Source organism: Molossus molossus, unplaced genomic scaffold, assembly GCF_014108415.1.
Source record: "Molossus molossus isolate mMolMol1 unplaced genomic scaffold, mMolMol1.p scaffold_m16_p_7, whole genome shotgun sequence".
NCBI classification, from domain to species: domain Eukaryota; kingdom Metazoa; phylum Chordata; class Mammalia; order Chiroptera; family Molossidae; genus Molossus; species Molossus molossus.
Window position 1 is genome coordinate 81,054,207 of NW_023425401.1, and position 25,986 is coordinate 81,080,192.

The 25,986-nt window shown below is 37.9% G+C and overlaps 1 pseudogene; it reads left to right on the forward strand.

Moving 5' to 3' along the window:
- The first annotated feature begins 6,307 nt into the window (after positions 1 to 6,307).
- LOC118619668 lies at positions 6,308 to 23,311 on the forward strand (annotated as a pseudogene).
- Positions 23,312 to 25,986: the final 2,675 nt, after the last annotated feature.

Below are 25,986 nucleotides of genomic sequence, written 5' to 3' on the forward strand. Positions count from 1 at the left end.
CTTGTTGGAAAAAATCTGTTTTCCAAATCAATCCCTACATTCCATTTACTTGAATCCTAATTAAGTTATTCTAGTAAAACTGCACATCTGACATGACATCTGTGATTAGGCTGCTATTTAATTGAACTTGAGATGTTTGTTCTACAGGCATCATTTAGGATCAACCTAACTATTGTGGGAGCTATATTGGTGAATTAAATGGTACAGTATATGAAAAAACCATTACACTGCTTTTTTTTTTTTATCCTCACCAGAAGACATTTTTCTATTGTTTTATTCAGATAGAGCTGGAGGGAGAGAGAGGAAGAGAGAGAGAAAGAGAAACATCAACGTGAAAGGGACACATCTAGTGGCTGCCACCCTCACAACCCAACCAGGGCCATGGACAAACTGAAACCTAGATACATGCCCTTAGCAGGAACCAAACCCAGGTCTCTGGACTGCACGCTGACACTCTAACCACTGAGCCACATAGGCCAGGGCTACACTGCATTTTTAATGTTTTTAAAAGCATTAAACCAATCTCTAGAATCTATCCCAAAATGTTATATAATATTTTATTTATTATCTTGTCCAGGAGTTTGGGGGTTATGTCAGAGACTTCCATTTGGTTGCCTTCATAGACCATGTACTCAATGTGGAGGTTTCTTTAACATTCAAGAAGGTTAATACATTTGGGGACCAGAGGCATTACAAGTGGGTGCATATGTAGATCTGGTTAATATATTGTAAGCCAAGCTTTGGTCAAGACATTATTTATTACCTTCCTTGGATAGGCTCCTACTCTAACACACAGGTCATGATGATAATGCACATCTTCTGGTATCAGTGATATCTGGAATTCTGTGTCATTAAACATATGGGTATTTCCCTTTCCCAGGGGTATAGTAAATGCTCCCATATTTGTATAGGGAAAGATATATCACTGTATGTCATACTTGACATCATATATCAAGGATGATGCAATTTTCCTACAGATTTGTTTTCCTCTTTTCTCAGTAGGATCAGGTTCTGAAACCTGATTAAACTGGGCATGTGATCATGGCCATTTGTTGGGGTAATCATTCTTAGCCTTTTGCTTATCCATTCTTGTTCACCTTTTTTCTTCTACCATTTTTTATTGTGGCAAAATATACATAGTATAAATTTACTAGTTTAACCATTTTAAATGTATAATTCATTGTCATAAAGAAAAGTAACATTGTTCTGCAACCAATACCATATCCGTTTCCAGGAATTTTTTATCATCCCAAAATGAAACTCTACATTTCTTTTCCCCTGACCTCCCCACCTTCAGACTCTGGTAACCACTACTGTACTTTCTGTCTCTTGCTGATTGTATATATATATATATATATTGTACATATATATATATATGTATATATATATGTGTGTGTGTGTGTGTGTATATATATATATATATATATATATATATACACACAAATCAGTACCCTTGATGACTTCTCATCTGTTTTGTCCCTGGAGACATCATTTTTTTTTAACCATCGCTAAAAGTTCTCCTGGATACCACTTTCATTTTGTTGCTCATTAAAATGATTATAATCCCCTGGATTCTGCCACTTAAGGCACACCACCTGGCCTTTATTGCATCGGGGCCTTACCATCCTCTTTGCTAGTTTTTGTGATAGCCTCTACTATTAGCAATGTCCCATAAAGGAGAGGTGTTGCTGAACATGTTATGATGCTAGTGATTCTCACACTCACACATTTCTTACAGTCTTGGAAAAATGTGTTCTCTAGGCTTTCTCAAGGAACATAGTCCTTTTTGGGTCTTGCAGCCTCACATAACTGTTCCAGCAGACCCAAATCTCTGGGCTATTTAATTACTTTCTCTACCATGTGTCACAGCAATTCAGGTATTTCAACCTCACCATGGGTGACTTTTTCCTGGCTTCTGCTAGAAATCCTAGCAGCAGCCCGGCTTGTGTGGCTCAGTGGATTGTGCATCCTCACATGGACTGAGAGGTTCTGATTCGATTCCTGCATATGCTGGGGTTGTGGGCTCCATCCCCAGTAGGGGGTATACAGGAGGCAGCCAATCTGTTTCTCTCTCACATTGATGTTTCTCTCTATATACCCCTTCCTCTCTCTCTAAAAAAATCAAGAAAAACATATAAAAATAAAAAATAATAAAAAAAGAAATCCTAGCAGCAATTTTGCACCATTTCCTGGCTTTTTATCAGAATGTTAAATCCTGTCTCCAAGTCAATAACGTTACCCAGTTTTATAATCCAGCCCCTTTAATTGAGCACCTGCTGTATCCAGTTCCATAGGTTCCCCCCTGACCCTGGGTACATACATGCCTGCTACCTATTATAGCTCCTTTGGGGTAATGTATATTTCCCCCTTCACTAGGGCCAATATTTCTTCAGCTACATTATTGTGTCAACTTTCCACATGGGAGGAGTGCAGTTCTAAATTGGAACAAGTGTGACAATAGTGTGTATTCCAAAAATTGAGGAGAGTCAAAATCTTCAGGGGTACCCACCTAGATGTTTACATCATGTGACAGAATTCAATTATTACCCATCTAGAACCCTGACTTAAGCATGACAGCTTGCCTCAATTGAATATTCAACCACCTTTGAAGCACAGCAACTCTGACTATTGAATACTGGTCTTGATTTTTATCTTTTTCTGGTTCTCTACTGCATGAGAGGAAGGCTGCTTCTTAGCCACTAAAGTCACTCTCTCTCACACTTAGCTTTCAATTATTTAATATTTTTTTCAGCTTTTAACTATCTACCTTAAGGGTAGCAATGAACTTGGTAAAAAATATTTAACTCTATTATTTTTATATGTATTAACCCTCTTGTACAATTCAAATAACTGAATCCTCACACTATTCAGGACACAGCACTCCACCAGACATTTTTCCAGGTAGCCACTGGTAAAAGTTCTAATAATTGAAATATTTGCTTGTGCCTGAGGCTGTCCATGCTCCATCTGACACTCAGGATGGGATCTACATTGTCAACTGAGGAGTAACAGTCCCCATACTCCATCTTACGGCCCCTTCTCGGATTATTGCAGGTACTAACTGCGCCCATTGCGTTATCTTGAAATCAGATACTGACACAAAGTTTTCACTGGAGGGTAAACCCTATGAAAGTAAAAGGGAGTATGGAAGGAGCAATCAGAACTAAGAATGTCCCTATCAGTCCGGTAGGGTGCACTAGAGCACATATTTATGTTTGAGGAAAACAGTATGTGCAGGCCTTTGCTTAGCTTTAATTGTTCTAGGGCTGGGAGCCAATGTAAAAGTTTGGTTTTGGATCAAAGCTAAGGCAGACCTTAGAGGAGCTAACAGCTGGAGGTTATTAGATCACCATGTTACTCACAGCTGAGCAGTGAGTCTTTTCTTGAAGGGTCATCTCTGCCAGAGCTCTCATAAAATACCTGCTTCTTTATTTTGATTTTTAAATCTATTTTTGATTGTAAATATAAATCCAGGAATTGGAAGCTTGAAATGTTGCCTTTGCTTGAGATGGTATTCACCCCTCGGAGGTAGACATAGTTATACTGAATGTCATTATCATATTGATTTCAAGTGTGTGCCTGTTTACCTTTTTATGTACTATTTAATACTTGATTTTAGTGAGAATGCAGAATTTGAAATAAAAGGATTGAATCCTGCTAAGACATCTGACATAAAAGATGTTTTTAAATTTTTTTTAATTGAATTGGGGTACAGGTTTTAAATGTACAACTCAATAAAACATCATCTACACATTGTATCATGTGCCCATTTCCCCAAGCAAAATCTCTTTCCCTGTCCATTCCCCCTCTTTGCCCACCCCCACCTACTGACACCTCCCCCCTCCATCCCCCCAGCTATCACCACAGACCATTATGGTGTCCTCCAGTCCTCCAACCTCCAATCCCCCTTTCCTCTGACATCTGTCAGTCTGTTCTATGTATTCACGCCTCTGTTTCTATTTTGTCAGTTATTTTGTTTATTAAAAGAAATTTGGGTATTGAAATAAAAACAAGAAAGATTTTGTAAATGTTTAAGTTAGTTATATATCACTTGTTTGATGAAGTCCACAAAAAGAAATACTAATAATTAGATGCTTAGAATATACATTTTCCTCTCTTGATCACTATTGCTCAGGAAATGTGATAATTTAAGGCTGGACTGTTTAAATTTTACTTTTTAATGCTCTGAGAAAAAATAAATTTACCCACTAAATGAGTAGTGTATGAATTGCAGAAAATCTATTTTAAAGCCTTCTAGAGGCACACAATTAATTATGTCACCTCTGTTTACTTAAACATTTATTATACTTGTTAATTAAAGCATGTCCCAAAGACCTCTGCTTACCAACTATGTATTACCCTGGCTAGAAGTGACCTACATATAGGAAGATAAATATATTTAATAAAAGTATTGCATAAGACAGTCATTTTACTAAGTCAAATTGTCTGTCTCCCTCAGGGGAAAAACATGTACTTGAAAGTAAAGAGTTTCACTTAAATGTTGTATAAATAATAGATGTTACTAATCTATGCTAGTCTTTGCTAATGCATTGTGCATTTATTTGTGAGTTTGGGACTCCTAAGTTTAGCCTAGCACAAACAAAAAGTTATATTTTTTTATAGAGGTGATAGAGATAAATGCTATCTAAAACAACTTCTGCCTAAGGAGGGTAGATACTGTAAAATTAATTTCATTTCTATTGAGTCCTTTGTTGTATTTGAATATGCAATTCTGGGCTTTGAGTTGAATTTCAAAGCAGTGCTCTGAGGATACTTTGTAGCTCCCCTGGAAAGAAGTTGAGAAGGGGAAGTTGGAATAGAGAAAGGAAGGAATCAGTAAGATGGGGAGAAGCTGGAATTCTAAGTGGGGTAACAAGGCAAAGTAGAAAAAAGAAATCATGGAATATGGTGATTAGAAGTTTAATACTAAAAAATGATTGTTTCTCTCTCATTATTGTAAATCCTGTTCTGGCTTCTTCAAATCTTTAGTAAAATTTGTCATATACATAAATGCCACGTTTGAGATCCAGAGTATTTTCTTGTTGTTGTTTAGAAGTTTGCTAAATTGTTTTAAAGAATTACAGAAATAGATTGAGGTTAAAATCTGTGACTGGACTGACACAAATCAGAGAGAAACATCATCTGAAATATTAACAGAATAAATTCAGTAGAAGCCAGAGATGACCATGAAAATCTAAGCCTCTTCCACATTCCATCCTTAACCTCCAATCCCTCATGATTAAAAGAAATCTTGGGCCCTGGCAGGTTTGGCTCAGCGGTTAGAACGTCGGCCTGCGGTCCTGAGAGACCCGGGTTCGGTTCCCGCTAAGGGCACATACCTCGGTTGCAGTTTGTCCCCGGCCCTGGTCGGTTCTGCGGGTGGCAACCACTCGATGTGTCCCTTCACATCGATGTTTCTCTCTCTCTGTTCCTCTCTCTCCCTCCCACTCTACCTGAACAAAAAATGGAAAAATGTCCTTGGGTGAGGATTAAAAAAAAAAAAAAGAAATCTTAGGAAGTTTTTAAAAGTATTCACAAACAGTGGACTTAGAGTTCAAGTTCATCAGATAGGTTTTAAGAGGCAGGTAATCCCATTCAACTCTGACTTGCATAGAGATACTGGATCCAATGATAGGGATACACCTAGGCTTCAAATAATGGAACCAAAAAATCAGTTTCTTCAATGGCTCATCTCAGTTTCTTTGGATGTATTAGCTTTTTTAAATGTTAATTTTATTGTGGTAAGAACACTTAACATGAGATCTACCCTTTTAACAGATTTTAAATGTACAATACAAACTGTTAACCTATTGTTTACAAAAGTCAGAACTATTTTCATGATAAATATCTTACCTTTTTTTTTTTTTTTTTAAAGACCTTTGTGGGAAACATCCATAGGCACAGCATATACAGCAGATCTCTAGGATGTACTTTACGTTGCACAACTAAAACTTTATACCCCTTGTCTTTGTTTTTACTTATCTTACTGAAAACCGTCTTTCTTCACATGGTAGAAAACTGAACTTCTAACAGCTACCAGTGTTAGATAGGAAATTAGATATAACCAGCCTGCCCTGGGGTCCACACAGGGGCCAGACCAACACTGTCTTCAGAGGGCCTCCCTATGGGCAGCAGCTCCTGAAGCAGACCACCAGCTGGCAGGTTCAGAACCAGCCTGTTCTCCAAGCTCAGGGGAAAATGTCATGACTTCAGTGCGGCCTCACTAGGGCCCGAGACTAATAATAAAATTTGCAATGTGTTTTTAACCCCCCCCCCCCCATCTCCCTTGGATTTTTCTATATGCATTATGGGTAAGGACATGTGCAGAAGAAATATAGCTATATAATTCTTTTCTGTCAATCATTCCTGGAAGCAAATAAAAGTCTCCACCTAGAAAATCCTTCATTTAAACCATGTAACCCAGGGAGTTCAGGGCCATTGTCTCTCTTGGCTGGTTTGCTCCTTACTTGGAGTGTATTTTCAATAAAGCCCACTTCACTTTACTTTTGTTCTCATTGGCCTTAAATTCTTTTCTGTGCCAACAAGAAGAACTGAGGTCCCATCCAGTAACTCCAGGCAGTAACACCAATCAATAATACCAGGAAGAAATGACTAAACTTGGTGTTCCCCAAATCTCTAAATCCCAGGGAAAGGTATGATTATGTTTGACTCTCATCATTTCAGATTATATTCTCTGTACCAGCCAACTGTAATATTGCATAATTTGCATCGTGTACTATTACAAATCTTTTGTTTTTAGGGCACCAGAATTTTGGGATGTATTGTTTCTGTTTTTACAGTCATCCATTTCTTCTTCTGCTATATGGATTAGGAGCTTTGCAGCCTTTCAGACATAACAGGTTTTTTAATTAATTGGTTACAGAGTATCATAAACTGCTTTTTCCAATCATAAATCATGTCAACATTGAAAAATAACATCTACTATGATAATTCAGGAACATGGCAGCAAATTACTAATAGAACAATTGAGACAAGTGGATAGATACACTTATTACATTCAGGAATAGGTGATTGGTGGCAGAGCAAATTGTTTTTTTTTTTTCTGAAGAATTTGTTACACTCCCCAAAGACCATCTGCAAAGTCTTCTCTGGATGTTTATCTGTGTATTATTAAATTTAATAACAACTTTAGACATCTCTTAGTTAATCACATCTGTCAAATGATATTGAAGATAGACAATTAAACAGGAGAGCCTTGCTTTAGTGACAAAGAACATTCATTCATTCAGAAGAAGAAGCTTAAACATGTGATATATATTGATTTTCAACTCTTCTATCTTAAATCTCACAGAATATAAAAAATACTTAGGGGATGTTTAAATATATGTTTATACATGTAGGTATGAAAATATTTACAAATGTAAATGTCTTTAATATGTGATTTTTTCTGATGTTCAACATAATAATATGAGATTGTTCTTTCAAAGTTGTGTTTTCTGAGAGAAGAGAAAGTAGAAAAAGAACTTCCTTTTATTTTCATTGTCCTTTCAGTTATTGCATTTTTTTTCATTATTCTTGCAATTTTGTAATAATATGCTGAAATAAAAATTAGCACTAAAATCTCAGTGGCTTAACCCACCATTATTTTCATTTGCTCATGACATATCTTCAGGGCAATTTAGGAGCTGGTTTTGGCTAGGGCCTTGGCTTCACTGTCACTCAGAGTCTGGATGACAAAGGCCACACTGCCTTATATCCAAAACACCTGGAACACATGGCTTTCCACATCCATGCACTAGGTGAAGTGCCCTGTTTTGAAACAGACAAGTTTGTGGATGATAAAGAGGCAACGTAGTAAATGAGGAGGTCTGTATGACAGGCCTTATAAACACAGAGACCTAAAGTAACCACGCAAGATGGTCTGAAATAAAAATTTTCTAACTAAAAGCTAGTCATGACAAATAGTCGTATCCTCTCTTGGTATTTTTCCTGATAAAGGTCAATCTTTATCTTAATTGAGCCTATCTATTGTTTTTTTAGAACTATGATAACATACCTTTGGAAATGTCAGTAATTTCCTTTTTTTGGACCCCTCAATGCACTAGAGCAGAGACCATCAAACCCATCATTGTTATCGTTATTGTGCTAATTGTTAATTGCTAACTATCCTATACCCATAAATGTAAAATAAGTATTTGTATATTTATTTTACTTTTTATACAATCCCAGAGTTTACCATGCTTTGCTTTCTCTCACCTCCCTAATCTATCACCAATGGATTTCATGTAATCTCTTACACCTCATCCTTTGACTGTAATGTGTAAAATAAAGTACAAAACTGTCATTCTCTGGAGCATTTTCTCATTTTGTTGTTTTGTTTTCCAGTAATTGTCATCAGTGTGGCTCAAAGTTATAATTCCATTGGCCAGAACTAGTCACATGGTCCCACCCAACTACAAAAAAAAAACCTGGGAAGTATAAGAGAACACATGGAATAATCTAGGAGCCAACTTTCTTTGCCACACTATATTCCTGACCTGTATTTGTTGGGTAAGAGAAATTCTAATGAAACCAAACACATATTTTTAAAGATCAAGCTCCTTGTTCCTTTCTCTTTATTCCAAGGGCCCAGCACATGTAAAACATGATGACGTATTTACATTCGTAACTCAATTTCCTCCTGATTTTTATTGCTTTTCCTGTAATGGTCATCTAACATGTGAATTGGATATAGATGACTTAGTATACCAGAGAAATGCTGAGAGTTATTTGACTCTGCCTAGTGTAAATAAACAACAACAAACCCACATAAAACAAAACAAAACCACTGTTTATGTGATATAAAGTAAATTTTGGTTGAAAACTTATTGTTTAGGGTTAAAAAAAAAACAAAAAACTTTAGGATTTGCATTTCCTAATCTATTCTTAACCTTCTCTTTTATCTTTTATCCCTAATCTCCTCCTAATGAGGAACAGGTGAGTGGATAGAATCACTCCCCATCTCCAGCTATTTACTGTAAACCACTGCCTCGCCTTCCCATCTTCCTCATATGACCCATATTAGTCAGAGTTGGAGTTCATAAAAATCAAATGAGGTGTTGGTGAAATAGTAATCACAGAGACCCATGATATTCAGAAATAACCCGAGTTATTGTAGAAAACATTAGACTTTCTTTTAAAAAATGATCATCACACCTTAAAGATTTAAGAAATTTAATAGCCATTTATAGAGTAATCTGAAAGAAATGTGCTTATGTTAGCAGGTAAAAATGTTTAGCTATTTAATGAAATAACACAACTGGTCCTAAAATAGATTCAGATATGATTCAAATTGCATAAAGAGAGAGACATATTCTCTTGTGGGAAAGCCTCTAGCAAGCCTTATGTATAAAGTCAAAGTCATTTTTGCTTTATTTAAATACAAATACATACTTATACAATAATTTAGGAAAAGATTTTTTGAAATATGGAGCTGGATAAATTTCTTGTGGTATCTATTTTTGCAAGTTTTTTAAAACATTGAATCACTGCTGTGGGTTCTTAGAGATAAACTCTATGTTCACAAACCAGAATCAGCATTTATTGTAAGAGAGAAAAAGTAGATAGCAAAAACCTTTTAAAGTGTAAAGCGGAATATTAAAAACTTTGTTTCCCACAGAGATCTTTGAAAACAGATTAGATGTCCATCTGTAAAAATAGTTTTGAGTTTTCAAATAGGTAGAATCACTAAAAGTTGAGGAATACATAAGAACGAAGGAAGGCAGAGAAGTGGGAGTGTGTGTGTTTTTATGAGAGATAGAATATATATATATGTGGTGATCGATAGATGATGATAGATAGATAGATAGATAGATAGATAGATAGATAGATAGATGATAGATAGATGATAGATAGATAGATGATAGATAGATGATAGATGATAGATAGATAGATAGATAGATGATAGATAGATAGATAGAGAAAAGGGTTGCATTTTCTAGGAGAATATGCATAGCCCAGGAAGGATATAGGCTCTTTGGATGGCAGCAGTCCAGTGGGATTGAAACCAATGAGGTGGTGGAGGGCTTTGTAGTATTTGACTTCATTCCTTTGAAAAACTCTTTGAGTCTTTAGTGAAATTACCAAATAGATTTTTATGAGCAGCTCTTTTATGAAAACCAACAAAAGTGCTAACATCTGGCTTGCCAGTAGCTGAACCCAAATCTCTTTAGACCCAAGAGCAAATGCAGACACAACTTAGATCTAAGTTTGGAGATCTGTAGAACTTGAGAGGGAGTACCAGATTCAATTGGTTAGTAAAGATATAGTCCAAATGGTCAACAGACTTCTAGGTTACATAGGCATATATGAAATATTGCATCATACTTTTGATGAGGTAAATCCAGGGTAATGCAAACAATTATGACAAATCTTTACAATCAGAGTTGCTACAGCTTTCAAGATGACACAAGGACCTCTGAATGGTAGTGGTCAAAAAGTAGGAGTTTGGACCTGTCACTGAAATATTGAAAAATCACAAATTAATAAGATATCTCTCATCTTTTTCTCAAATTCCTTCACTCACACAATTCTTGTTATAGGTTTTCTTTTGAAATATATGTATTTATTTTGAATGCTTTCTTTGGATTAGGTTAAATCACAAGTTAATATTGAATGATCCTCCCAAAGTCTTACCTCTACATGGAACATATCCTGATTTATGTGTATTTTAGATCAATACCAAATTTATGATTAAAGTTTTTTGAAATGTATATGTACCATAAATATATCACTTAAAAATTAATCCCAATTTGCATAAACTCCAATCTCATTTTAATTTTTGTTTTTGTTTTTTTTAAATTTATTTTTTAATCTTCACCTGAGGATATATTTTTTAATTTTTTTATTAATTTATTTTTGTTATAGATGTTTTTCCTTTTTATCCCATTGACATGCTCCTCCCCATCACCCCCACCTCATACCCGACTTTGTTGTCCCTGTTCATTGGTTATGCATGCATATAAGTTCCGTGGTTTATCTCTTCCCTATCCCCACCACTCCCTCTTCTGAGGGATGTCAGTCTTTACCCTACTTCCACGCCTCTGGGTCTACCCAATTCCTTAGACTGTTATGTTCAATATATTCCACAAATAAGTGAGATCATGTGATATTTGTCTTTCTCTGCTTGGCTTGTTTCACTGAGGATAATACTTTCCAGGTCCCTCCATGTTGTCTCAAACGATAAGAGATCTTTCTTTCTTACAGTTGCATACTACTCCATTGTGTATATGTACCACAGCTTTTTTATCCATTTGTCTACTGATGGACACGAACTGTTTCCAGATCTTAGCTATTGTTTAGTGCTGCTATAAAAATGGGGGTCCATATATTCTTTCTGATTGGTGTTTCAGGCTTCTTAGGGTATATTCCTAGAAGAGGAATCACTGGATCAAATGGCAATTTAATTTTTAATTTTTTGAGCTAACACCACAGTGGTTTCATCAGTCTGCATTCCCACCAGCAGTGTTCCAGAGTCCTCTTTTCTCCATACCCTAGCCAACACTTTTGTTTGATGATTTGTTGATGGTGGTCATTCTGACAGGTGTGAGGTGATACCTCATTGTTGTTTTAATTTCCATCTCTCTGATGATTAGTAATGTTCTCTTAGCCATTTGTATGTCCTGTTTGGAGAGGGTCTATTTAGTTCCTCTGCCCATTGTTTAATTGGGATTTTTGTCTTCCTTTTGTTGAATTGTGTGAGTACTCTAAATATTTTGAAAATTGACCCCTTATCTGATGTATCATTGGCAACTATGCTCTCCCAAACAGTGCGTTGCCTTTCTACTTTGATGATTGTATCTTTTGCTGTACAGAGCTTTTGAGTTTGATGTAGTCCTGTGTGTTCATTTTTTCTTTGTTTCTGTTGCCTTAGGAAATTTTTATAAAGATTTTTAGCTGCTGCATCATTTTACAAATATATATAATATATTTTTGAAGTTTTTCCTATTTAAATTTTGAAGCTTTGTTCCAAGCAGTTGATTGAATAAAAAGGAAGAGATAGGAGAGTTGGCAAGATGGCTGTTGCATGACAGGAGGCTGCATGCCCTTGCTCTCAGCCAGGGACTGGATTAATAGCCAAGAGAAGTGGAACTGATTGGAGGTATGATATCTAAGGAGCACTGAAGAAACAATGTAGAGCTGGGTGATGTTGTAACCTGGAGAATCAACCTCACTTGGACACAAAGTAATTTTAAATATTAGGAGCTTTATTACCTGCGCAGGGACTGCAGCCAACTTACACAGAGGAGAACTGCAGCCCTGAGCTCAGGGGGAGGGTTACTTATATAGGACAGGGGTCATTCAAGAGTTTAGCAGAGCAAGCAAGCTACATGTACAGAAGTGGAGGCAGTTAGGGATAAGCAGGAGGGAACGGAGGTGGGAAGGAGCTGAGGTGAAAGGGAACTGGGTGAACTGGGTGAGCATACATCTATCCTGCTATTCATTCTATTATCTAAGTTCTAAAAACTAACAATTATGCTTAGAGGACACATCCATTTAGAGGAGTATCAGGCCAGCTGGTACTTCCTCAGGTTGCCTCTGAAAGCTTCATAGTTGGCCTTCTGTTTATTTAACCAGGACTAAGTGATAGGAGCAGGTTATTACAGGTAAGAGAAGGAAAGTCATGGAAAGGGAGTGCCCTCTGGAGCTGGGGTTTTTGCCTGAGAGACCCAAATGATATTGGCTGCAAAGCTCCCTCGCCTTGGGAGTATGGCTCTCACCCCCACACAGGGATCCCAAACCCAAACAAGACAGTCTGCAAGAAGAACCATGTAGCATTGGCCAGAGGGAACCAAGGAAATTCTGTCTGCATGGAGACTGGGATTGCACCTTCCCAGTAAAGGAGTGTGACTATTGCTAGCAGTCCCAGTCTGAGAAGTTCACCTTAGGCTCTGACTACTGGAAAGGCTGTGTGTGGGTCAAAAAAAAAAAAGCAAAAATGAGGGGCTTGGGGCCTGCACCTAGAAGTGACTTAGAGGGACCCACTACTTTCCTGGAAGGCATTGTGCAGGGCCCCAATTAGTGACTAAACTGTGTGGCTGGAGGAAAAGGGAAGAGATTATTCTACCCCACCCCTCCTCATCTGTGGATGCCCACAAAGTGCTCCAATTTGTGGGACTGGCAGATGGCATGGAGCAGTGGGGCAGAGGGGGGATTTTTGGCCCACACTGTGAAGAGTTGGGGGCATGAGTAGAGCTGAGATTCTTGGCCCCCGCTTTGTTTTAACCAACCATAGGAAGAGATCTGGGACCTGCATGGAGCTAATTTTGTAGCCTTGCTTGCTTGGACCTGTGTCACAGGGATGCCAGGTCCTAGCAGAGCTAAGATTTTTGCAAGTGTAAGACACTCAGGGGCTATAGTCTGGGACCAGGAAGAAATGCTTAGCACCTTCCTGTGGGTAGAACTGGCAACATTCTCCACTGGAGACGCTTTTGATCAATCCCACTTAGGCCAGGGCAGCTGAAACTGCTGCTGTAGAAAGGCATCTTAGAAGAGCTCAGCTGCAGAGGGAACTGATCATTACTCTGAGAGGACCTCCATCCCCAGGTAGAACATTGAACAGAGAGCCTGATGGGGGTTGGTCTGTGTGCCTCAGGGAAAAAAAAAAGATCAAACTTCCTTCTTCACATCCACCCCAAGTGTACTGAGGGTGCCCTGCCAATAACCTGTGAATCTACTGTATCTGTTCCATTCTGTTGTGATTGGAGCCAAAGGAAAACAGCATATGACTAGAAATATGCACCTTCAAGGCTTGGTCTGATGGTGCAGGGGTCAAGGACATCTAGCCAGTTGAAGCCTAGGCAGAAGCCCTGACAAGTGTGGCCAACTGAGCAGAAAGATTAAAATGCCAAGAGGAACTGATTTTTTTGTTTGTTTTTCTTTTGTTTTGTTTAGTTTTGTTTTAATCCCCTTCTACTTTGAATAAAGGCAAGAGAATTCCAGGAAGCCAGGTAGAGCTGAGGTACTGTAACAGTATCTCCTGGGTGGGTTTCTATCTGGGTGGGTGTCTGGGAGACACAAGGGCATGTGCTGGGCCCTTCCACAGCATTACAGGGAAGCAGTTGCAAACATCCCAGTAAGTACAGCCAGCATAGCCCTGAGAAAAAGAGGAAGCACCTGCCCCCACTCCTATAGTTTATAAATATTACTCCCAATTTGAGTCAGCTTAAACTACCCCTGCCAGGTCCCAGATACCCCTAAAGAGTAAAAATCAATGGGGGAAGGGAGAGCAACTCAGACCAGTGAAATTCATAAAGGAAGACTTGAGTCAAACCCAGTCATGGGCTTCAGAGATTCTATCCACCAGACTGGGACTCTGCCCTGCCAAGTGTCAGACTGGTGGCCAATAGCCAGGCAGTGACAGCAACTGACATTGTTTGCACCAGAAAACCTAATTGAAGGCCTGTGACAAGTGCACCAAGGGCCAGTCATGGACAACATCTGAGCAAAATCTAGAGACTGCCAAAATAGCAGTTCCAAAGAATGAACACAGTAGGCACTGAAATCTGCAGAGCAGATCTCCACTTCTTTTTCTTTTTACTTTTATTTTTTTAAATATAATTTTGTATATAATATTGTTTATTGTTTTCAGATTTCACTTTGTTTCCACTTCTCTTATTTTCTCTCATATCCCTCATTTCTCTTTCCTTTTCTCCATCAATTTTTTTTGTTCTTTGCTTTTTTATTTATTTTTTATTTTTATTTTTTATTTTTTTACTTTTTAATTTTATTTTTTAATTTATTTTTTTGTTACAGATATTTCATCTTTTTTACCCCCTTGGCACCCCCCTCCCCGCCCCATCCCCGGCTTAGTTGTCCATGTCCATTGGTCATGCATACATGCATATAAGTTCTGTGGTTTATCTCTGCCCCCCCCCCCCCACACACACACACTCATCTGAGGGATGTCAGTCTATGCCCTACTTCCATGTTTCTGGGTCTACCGTAATCCTCAGACTGTTATGTTCATTATATTCCGTATATAAGTGAGATCATGTGGTATTTGTTTTTTTCTGCTTGGCTTATTTCACTTAGGATAATACTTTCCAGGTCCCTCCATGTTGTCTCAAAGGATAAGAGATCTTCCTTTCTTACCGCTGCATAGTACTCCATTCTGTATATGTACCACTGCTTTTTTATCCATTCGTCTACTGATGGACACTTGGGCTGTTTCCAGATCTTGGCTATTGTAAATAGTGCTGCTATGAACATGGGGGTACATATATTCTTCCTGATTGATGTTTCAGGTTTCTTAGGGTATATTCCTAGAAGTGGGATCACTGGGTCAAATGGAAGTTCAATTTTTAATTTTTTGAGGTAACACCATATTGTTTTCCACAGTGGCTGCACCAGTCTGCATTCCCACCAGCAGTGTATTAGAGTCCCCTTTTCTCCACACCCTCACCAACACTTGTTGTTTGATGATTTATTGATGGCGGCCATTCTGACAGGTGTGAAGTGATACCTCGTTGTTTTAATTTGCATCTCCCTGATGATTACTGATGTTGAGCATTTCTTCATATATCTCTTGGCCATTTGTATGTCCTGTTTGGAGAGGTGTCTATTCAGCTCCTCTGCCCATTTTTAAATTGGTTTCTTTGTCTTCCTTTTGTTGAGCTGTATGAGCGCTCTATATATATTGGAAATTAACCCCTTATCTGATATATCATTGGCAATGATGTTCTCCCATATAGTGGGTTGCCTTTCCATTTTGATGATTGTTTCTTTTGCTGTGCAGAAGCTTTTTAGTTTGAAGTAGTCCCATGTGTTCCTTTTTTCCTTTGTTTCTGTTGCCTAAGGTGATGTATCAGTGAAAATTCTGCTCCGTATGATGTCGGAAATTTTGTTGCCTACATTTTCTTCTAGAATTTTTATGGATTCACGGGTCACATTTAAGTCTTTTATCCATTTTGAGTTGATTCTTGTGTATGGTGTAAGTTGATGGTCTAGTTTCATTTTTTTGCATGTAGCTGTCCAATTTTCCCAACGCTATTTATTAAAGAGGCTGTCTTTACTCCACTGTATGCTCTTGCCACCTTTGTCAAATATTAATTGAGCGTATTGCCTTGGGTCCATTTCTGGGTTTTCAGTTCAGTTCCACTGGTCTATATGCCTGTTCTTGTGCCAGTACCAGGCTGTTTTGGTTACAGTTGCTTTGTAGTATAACCTGATATCTGGTATTGTAATCCCACCTACTTTTTTCTTTTTCAAGATTGCGGTGGCTATTTGGGGTAATTTTTGGTTCCATATGAACTTTTGAAGTATTTGTTCTAGTTCTATGAAATATGTCGTTGGTATTTTGATGGAGATTGCATTGAATCTATAGATTGCTTTGGGTAGTATGGACATTTTAATGATGTTAATTCTTCCAATCCATGAACAGGGTATGTGCTTCCACTTTTTTATCTCTTCCTCTATTTCTTTGTTCACTGACCTGTAGTTTTCTGCAAATAGGTCCTTTACTTCTTTGGTTAAGTTTATTCCTAGGTATCTTAATTTTTTTGATGCGATGGTAAATGGCATTGTTTTTTCAGTTTCTCTTTCTGTGAGTCCATCATTGATGAACAAGAATGCCGTTGATTTCTTGACATTAATTTTGTATCCTGCTACTTTGGCAAACTCATTTATTAAGTCTAGTAGATTTTTGATGGTGTCTTTAGGGTTCTCTATGTATAATATCATATCATCTGCAAATAATGACAGTTTCATTTCCTCCTTTCTAATTTGGATCCCTTTTATTTTTTCTTCATATCTGATTGCTGTGGCTAAGACTTCCAGTACAATGTTAAATAAGAGTGGCGAAAGTGGACATCCCTGTCTTGTTCCTGTTCTTAATGGAAATGTTTTTAGTTTCTGTCCATTGAGTATGATGTTGGCTGTAGGTCTTTCATATATGGCCTTTATTATGTCGAGATATGATCCCTCTATTCCCACATTGCTGAGCGTTTTTATCACAAATGGATGCTGGATTTTGTCGAATGCTTTTTCAGCATCTATTGATATGATCATGTGGTTTTTATTCTTCATCTTATTTATGTGGTGTATCACATTTATTGATTTGTGAATATTGTACTAGCCTTGCATCCTTGGAACAAATCCCACTTGGTTATGGTGAATAATTTTTTTGATGTATTTCTGGATTCGATTTGCTAATATTTTGTTCAGAATTTCGGCATTTATGTTCATCAGGGATATTGGCCTGTAGTTTTCTTTCTTCGTAGTGACTTTTTCTGGTTTTGGAATTAGAAGTATGCTGGCCTCATAGAACGTGTTTGGAAGTCTTCCTTCTTCTTGAATTTTTTGAAATAGTTTAGGAGAATGGGTGTTAGTTCTTTTTTGAATGTTCGGTAAAACTCCCCCGTGAAGCCATCTGGGCCTGGGCTTTTGTTTGCTGGGAGAGTCTTGATTACCTCTTCAATTTCCTTAGTTGTTATTGGTCTGTTCAAGTTTCCTGTCTCTTCCCAGTCCAGTTTTGGGAGACTGTGTGTTTCTAGAAATTTGTCCATTTTGCTTAGATTGTCGAATTTGTTGCCATATAGTTGTTCATAGTAGTTGTTAACAATCTTTTGTATTTCCGTGGTGTTGGTTGTTACTTCTCCTCTTTGATTTCAGATTTTGTGTATTTGGGTTCTCTCTTTTTGTTTCTTGGTGAGTCTAGCTAAGGGTCCATCAATCTTGTTTATCTTTTTGAAAAAGCAGCTCTTTGTTTCATTGATCCTTTGAATTGTTTTTTTGGTCTCTATGTCATTTATTTCTGCTCTGATCTTTACTATTTCCTTCCTTCTACTTGTTCTGAGGTTTTCTTTTTGTTTGCATTCTAATTATTTAAGTTGTGAGGTTAGACAGTCAATTAGAAATTTTTCTTGTTTTTTTGAGGTAGGCCTGTAGTGCTATGAACTTCCCTCTCATAACTGCTGTCGCTGCATCCCATAGATTTTGTGTTGTTGTGTGTTCATTTTCATTGGTTTCCAGGAAGTTTTTAATTTCTTCCTTAATCTCCTCGGTGACCCATTCATTGTTTAATAACATGCTATTTAGCCTCCATGTGTTGAAATGTCTTTGCATGTTCTTGTTGCAATTGATTTGTAGTTTCATGCCATTGTGATCTGAGAAGATGCTTGATATGATTTCAATCTTCTTGAACTTGTAGAGATTTAGTTTGTGTCCTATCATGTGGTCTATCTTTGAGAATGTCCCATGTGCACTTGAGAAGAATGTGAATTCTGTAGTTTTGGGGCATAATTCTCTGTAGATATCTATTAAATCAATTTGGTCTAGTGCTTCATTTAGAGTCTCTGTTTCCTTGCTAATTTTTTGCCCAGAGGATCTATCCAGTGCTGTCAACGGGGTGTTGAAGTCCCCTGCTATGATTGTATTGTTGTCGATTTCTCCTTGGAAGTCCTCCAGAAGATTTTTAATATATTTTGGTGGTCCTATATTGGTTGCATTTATGTTTTTCAAGGTTATATCTTCCTGTTGGATAGATCCTTTCAATATTATGTAGTGGCCATCTTAGTCTCTAGTTATGGTCTTCATTTTGAAATATATTTTATCAGATATCAGAATTGCTACCCCAGCTTTTTTTTGCTTTCCATTTTCTTGGAAAATTTTTTTCCATCCCTTCATTTTCAACCTATGTGAGTCTTTTGTTGTGAGGTGGGTCTCTTGTAAACAACATATAGATGAGTCATGCTTTCTTATCCAATCAGCCAGTCTGTGTCTTTTTATGGGAGCATTCAATCCATTTACATTTAAGGTGATTATTGATATGTACTTATTTATTGCCTTTTTTGTTTAGTGTGGTTCTATTTTTCCTCCCATTTCTACTGCTAATTACAGTAGTCCTTTTAACATTTCTTGCAGTGCTGGTTTGGTGCTAATGTATTCCCTTAGCCTTTTTTTGTCTGAGAAGCTCATTATTTGACCTTCTATTTTGAATGATAGCCTTGCTGGGTAGAGTAGTCTTGGATTCAGATTCTTGTTTTTCATGACTTTGATTACATCATGCCATTCCCTTCTGGCCTGTAGTGTTTCTTGTGAGAAGTCAGTTGAGAGCCTTATGGGGCTTTCTTTGTAGGTAGCGTGTTGTTTATCTCTTGCTGGTTTTAGGATTCTCTCTTCGTCTTTAATTTTTGGCATTTTAATTACTATGTGTCTTGGTGTGGGCCTGTTTGGGTTCTTCTTACTTGGGACTCTCTGTGCTTCTTGAACTTGAATGCCTTCTTCCTTCACCAAATTAGGGAAGTTTTCTGTCACTATTTTTTTAATATATTCTCTATCCCTTGCTCATTTTCTTCTTTTTCGGGAATTCCTATGATGCGAATATTATTACGTTTCCAGTTGTCCCACAGTTCTCTTAAGCTGTCTTCCTGTTTTTTAATCGTTTTTTCCTTTTGTTTTTCTGATTGGTTGATTTTTTCTACCCTGTCTTCTAATTCACTGATCCGGTCCTCAGCTTCCTCTACTCTGCTTTTTAAACCTTCGAATGTGTTTTTCATTTCTGATATGTCATTTTTTATCTCTTCTTGATGGTTTTTAATTTCCAATTGGCTTATTTTCAGTGTCTCTATGTCCTTAATCATGCTGTTCAGCTTCCTCAAGATCATGGCTCTGAATTCTAGCTCTGTTAACATGCCTAATTGCTCCACATTGATCTCATCTTCAGTTGAGGTCTCTTGCTCTTTCATTTGGCTTCTGTTTCTGTGTTTCACCATTTTGGCTATCACAGTGGGCTTTGGAGCCTGTCAAGTTTTCCCTTGGGTGTTGGTGTTCTTCTCTTTGTGGCTCCCTCTCCTGGGTTTAGATGAGCGAGGGAGGACCCACATTAAACACCACTGTTAAGTCTTACTTTCCTGGTTAAAGTTGCTAGCCCAGGAATGGTACTGTTGTCCTCTAACTTTTTGCCTGGAGGCTAGCAGTTGAGGTTACTTTATGAGTTTTGGGTTGTCAGTTGATTTAAAAATTCCCTCAGGTGCTCAGCACAAGGGGATTTCACGAGGGTGGGGCAGATGCTTGTTGTTAATGAGCCGCAATTAGTACTTCAATGGCGCACAGGCTGGGGTTGGATCTCCGAGGGAGGGGCTGCTGCCTCTCCCCAGAGCCCTGGGAAGGAGCAATAAGGCCACCGTCTTGCGTGGCTGCCACTCAGCAAAAGCTCTGAGCGACCCCCAAATCCCGAATGTCCCGACACAGTTCCAGTCCAGTCTGCCCTCCCTCTGCCAGAGCCCAAGCTGAGTGGCTGTGGCTGTTTTAGCCTCTGTCCCGGCTCTGCGCTGTGGGGCCACCTGGGAGTGTAACCCGAGGGCTCCGCTCCCAGCTAAGGCTGCTACCGAGTTGCCGAACGTGGGCTCCCAGCCCCTGTCTCGCGCCTTGGCAAGCCTACCAGGATCGAGTCAGTGTCTCTTGTTATATGGTCCTCTCAAGCTCCTTTTCTGTTGTTTTTTCCCATCAATTTGTCTGTGTTATAGTTGTAATTCCAGTTTGGTTCTGGGAGATGGTCTGTGTAGCCTCCATTCACTCCGCCGCCATTTTTTGTTTTCCCTCTTCTTTGCTTTTTTTAAAAATTTTAATTTCTTTTCCATTATTATCTTCCTATTCCATTTATTATTTACTTCATTATTATTATCCCTTTTTATTATTATTATTTTATATTTATATATGTATATATTTCTCTTCTTTTCTTTTTTTTTCTATCTTCTTTTCCTTTACATTCTATTCCTTAATTTCCTACTTTCTACTCAAATTCTTTTGATCTCTTGTTTAATAGTAGTCTTTGTTTATCTCCTTTTCTTCCTCCTCTCTTCTTATTCTATTTTTGTTGGTGGTTGGGTTGTTTTGGTTTTTCTTCTTTATCTTATTATTATTTTTTTATCCTCACCTGAACATATTTTTTCATTTTTTGTTCAGTTAGAGTTGCAGGGAGAGAGAGGGAGAGAGAGAGAGAGAGAGAGAGAGAGAGAGAGAGAGAGAGAGAGAGAGAGATTAACGTGAAAGGGACACATTGAGTGGCTGCCGTCTGCATGCACGACCCAACCAAAGTACATGCCCCTAGCAGAAACCGAACATGGGTCTCGCTGGACCTCAGGCTGACACTCTAACCGCTGAGCAAAACTAGCCAGGGCTATTTTTAATTCTGTGTGTTAATGTTGTTTTCAGTTTGGTGCTTTTTCTTTTTTTTTTTTGGTCCTGTTCTGTCAGCACCTTCATAGTCAGCCAACCTCAGGACCAAGCTTATCCATGAAAGGAGAACAGCAATCAAGAGCCAATTATATTAGGAGGGCCAAAATAACCTATGCAAGGGATATTTTTATAGCACCCAGCTCAAAGGAAAAAGTAGACTACACCGCTGGGTCCCACAAGACACACAATACAGAAGGCAAGCCCACCAGGATGTGGAGTAATAGAAAATCTACCTAATTAACAGATACAAGCATGATGAGGCAGCCAAAATAGGAAGGCGATGAAACAAGCCCCCAGTGAAAGAACAAAATAATTCTCCAGAAGAAGAGCTAAATGAAATGGAGGTAAGCAATTTATCAGATATGGAGTTCAGAGTAATAATTATAAAGATTCTCAACAGCATGAAAGAAGACATTAGACATAGAAACTATGAAACATAACCAGTCAGAAATGAAGAATGACATAAAAAAAATAAAGAATATACTGGAAGGAATAAAGAGTAAATTAGAGGAAGCCAAGGACTGAATTGGCGAACTAGAAGACAGGGTAAAAAAGTCACTTAATCAGAGAATGCAAGAGAAAAACAAAAAAGAAAAAAGAAAAGCAGGAGTAGCCCAACCAGTGTGGCTCAGTGGTTGAGCATTGACCCATGCACCAAGAGGTCACCTGTTTGATTCTCAGTCTGGGCACATGGCCAGAATGTGGGCCAAATACCCAGTGGGGGCCATGCAGGAGGTGGCTGATCTATGCTCTCTCTCTCATCAATGTTTTTCTCTCTCCCTGTGCCTTCCTCTGTCTGTCTAAAATCAATAAAGAAAAAAAAAAAAAGCAGTACAGTTAAGAGAGCTTTGGGACAATATGATGTAACAACATTCGCATCATAGGCATACCAGCAGGAGAAGAAAGTGAGCAAGGGATAGAGAACCTGTTTGAAGAAACAATGGCAGAAAACTTTCCTATCCTGGGGAAGGAAAAAGTCACACAAGTTTAGAAAGCACGGAGAGTCCCAAGCAAGGAGAACATAAAGAGGACCACACCAAGATACACCATAATTAAAATGCAAAAAAATTGAAAACAAAAGAGAATCTTAAAGGAAGCAAGAGAAAAGCAATTCATTACCTAAACAGAACCTAACATAAAGCTGTCAGGGGATTTCTCAACAGAAATACTAGAGGCCAGTAGGGAATGGTATGAAGTACTCAAGGTAATGAAAAGCAATGATCTGAAACCAAGACTACTGTATTCCAGCAAAGCTGTCATTCAAAATTAAAGATGAAATAAAGAGCTTCTCAAACTAAAAAAAGAATTTGTTACCACCAAACGAGCATTGCAAGAAATGTTAAAGAAATACTGTAAGGAGAAGTCATAAAGAGTGAGAGATAATATAGGCATTAAGAATAAAAATGGCAGTAAATACCTATTGTCCACTCACTTGTGGAGAGGGAGGACAAAGCAGCAAGTTCTGGAGCTTTCCTAAGTCTGGCTAAACCTTTGCTCTAGCAATCATGTATTTGAGGATGTGGTGGGGATGAGTTCAAGCTGGAGGGTGGACTGAGGAATGAGATTTTTATTTCACCACTCAACCTGCTGCTACTTGGACTCTGCATCTTCCTGCTCTACAAGATTGTTTATGGGGACCAGCTGGTGGCCAGCAGTTATAGCAAAAATGATGGACCATCTCACTGCCCTGCCTTAAGTGGTGTGATTTCACCTCTGCTGAGCTGTGGTGCTTTGACAACATCCAGGACCTGTTCATACTCATGGCCATCAATGGCAATGTGTTTGATGTGACCAAAGGCTAGAAGTTCTACAGGCCTGAGGGGCCACAAAGGGTTTTTGCTAGAAGAGATGCATCCATATTTTGCCTTGATAATGAAACTCTGAAGGATGAGTAAGGACCTTTCTTACCTTACTCCTGCCCAGCAGGAGACAATGAGTAACTGGAAATCTCAGTTCACTTTTAAGTATCATCATGTGGGCAAACTGCTGAAGGAAGCCCATAATGTACTCATAGACAGAAGAACCAAAAGATGAGAATGCTCAGAAAAATGATTATAGCATTCATGGATGCATATCTATCTTGTATTTTGCAGAATCAATCGTAACATTCCAGTCTGTATTTAAAATGTGGTGATTTCAATATTTAGAAAAGTTTTTTTCTTTGTTGTTTGTTTTTAATCCTCACCTGAGGATATTTTTCCATATTTTGTTCAGATAGAGTCGGAGGGAGAGAGAGAGAGAAACATCAATGTGAAAGGGACACATTGAGTGGTCGCCTCCCACACGACCCAACCAGGGCCGGGGACAAACTGCAACCGAGGTACATGCCCTTAGCGGGAACCGAACCCGGGCTTCTCTGGACCGCAGGCCGACGCTCCAACCGCTGAGCCAAACCGGCCAGGGCTAGAAAAGTTTTGAACCTGCTATAAATTTTTAAAATTAATATCACTTAGTGACACTGATAAAATGAAGTTCTTAGAGTGCATGATGTTTGTGTGTCATAAATGCAGAAAGTGAACTACAGTGCTGTAATTCAAATGTACTGTTTTTCTTATTTTCTTCTATCTGTAGTTAGTACAGGCTGAATTTAAATTTGTTTTTTTCTGAAAGATATGTAAGGGTATTTTCTTACTTATGGGTATAAATACTTATTGGGTATTTCCTCCAAATAGATATAAATGTAAAATGTGCGAAGTCCTTCAAGCACTAAGAACAAAGGATCCTCTTTTAGTCATGATGTTCTCTAAAGACAGAAAATTATTTATCAATTGACTTAACATCATGATTTCCATCTTTAATGCAAATCTGCAGTTTCCCAAAGGCTTTGATATTCATTAAAGAGAGCTGTTTAGTAAGAAAATGAAATCTCAAAGCTGGGTTTAGTAGGAAGAAATACATTAATTGTTTCTAGACAGCATCATTGTCTTCTTTCAGGCACAATCCTCACTAACTCTTCTCTACAGTGATGATTAAAACATGATCTGAACATTCAAAAGAAAACTTTGGGGAAAATAAGCTAACTTGCCTAAAAACTTAAATATATGAAAAAAATTATAGGACTATCTTTCAAATCTCCCTGTTCATGGTGGGGCAATGGATATTTTACATGGTTTGACATGAGGGGCATGTAGATCAGGTGTTTGCTCTTCTAAAAGCCTTCACACACCCATGAATAATGAGGAAACAGTACACATCATTAGCCAAGTAATTGTTGAAGTAATGTATATTCATAAGGTGGTAACAGTTAATTTTTCTTTTGTCAGAAAACTAGAACCACTGCAAGAGTAGTAAGAGTAGTAGTCAAGTGTCTAGGTCTTTGATATTGGTCTCATGGTTAATAATAAACCCATCTTAAGTAGGCCAAATAGTTGTATGAATTTGTAAGTGTTATGTGAACAACTAGTGAAGTTTCAAACTCTTATAGTTGAATAGTATTTTCCTTGTGAACCTTGTTTAATGGTTTTACCTCAAATCAGAGAAAAAAAATGAAGTGCTTCAGTCAGTTAATAAAATGGTTTTAACCCCCTCCCCCCCAAAAATAAGTACTTATCAATACTGACATTAAATGTAAATGGATTAAATGTGCCACAAAGGACATAGTTTAGCTGAATGGATAAGAAAACATGACCCATATATATGCTGTCTACAAGACCCACCCCAGAACAAGTGACCCACACAGGACGAAAGTGAAGGGATGAAAAAAAAATTCTAAGCAAATGGAAATAAAAGTGGGCATAGCAATACTTGTATCTGACAAAATAGACTTAAAAAAAAGAGTGGGGCTATAAGAAGAGACAAAGAAAGTCACTACAAAATACTAAAGGAGCCCTGGCTGGCTTGGCTCAGCAGTTAGAGCATTGGCTTGAAGACCAGGGAGTCCTGGGTTTGATTCTGGCTAATGGCATGTACCTTGGTTGTGGTTTGTCCCTGGCCCTGGTTGGGGTTGTGTGGATGGCAACCGATCAATGTCTCTCATGTCAGTGTTTCTCTCCCTCCCTCTCTCCCTCTGTCCCCCCCCTCTTTCTCCCCCCTTTCACTCTGTCTGAAGATAAACAAAACAAACCAAACCAAACCAAACCAAACCAAACCAAACCAAACAAAAACAAAACAAAATACTGAAGGGAACAATCCAAGAAGAGGATATGATCCTATTAAACATATATTCACCCAATATAGGAACATCTAAATATATAAAAAATATTCCTAGAGGACGTTAAGCAATACAGTCATAGTAGGGGATTTTAACACTATACTGACATCACTGGATAGCTCTTCTAGCCAAAAAAAAAAAAAAAAAAAAATCAACAAAAAACAGCAACCCTAAATAACACCCTAGATCAGAAGGATTTTAGTGACATTTACAAAACATTTCACCTCAAAGCTGTAGATATTTATTCTTCTCAAGTGCACATGGAACATTCACAAAGAAAGAACACATGATAGAACACAAATTAAGTATACTATTTCAAAAAGAGTGAAATCATATCAAGAATCTTCTTTGATCACATTGGCATAAAACTTGAAATCAACTACTATAAAAACACTCAAAAACATTCAAATATATGAAAGCTAAATAGCATGTTATTAAACAATGAATAGATTACCAATGAGATCAAGGAAGAAATAAAAACTTCCTGGAACCAAAAGAAAATGAACGCGCAACAACTCAAATTTTATAGAACACAGCAAAAGAATTCCTGAGAGGAAAGTTTACAACACAAGAAGCCTACCTCAATAGACAAGAAAAATATTCAAATAAACAATCTAACCTTACAACTAAAAGAGTTAGAAAGGAAACAACAAGAAAAG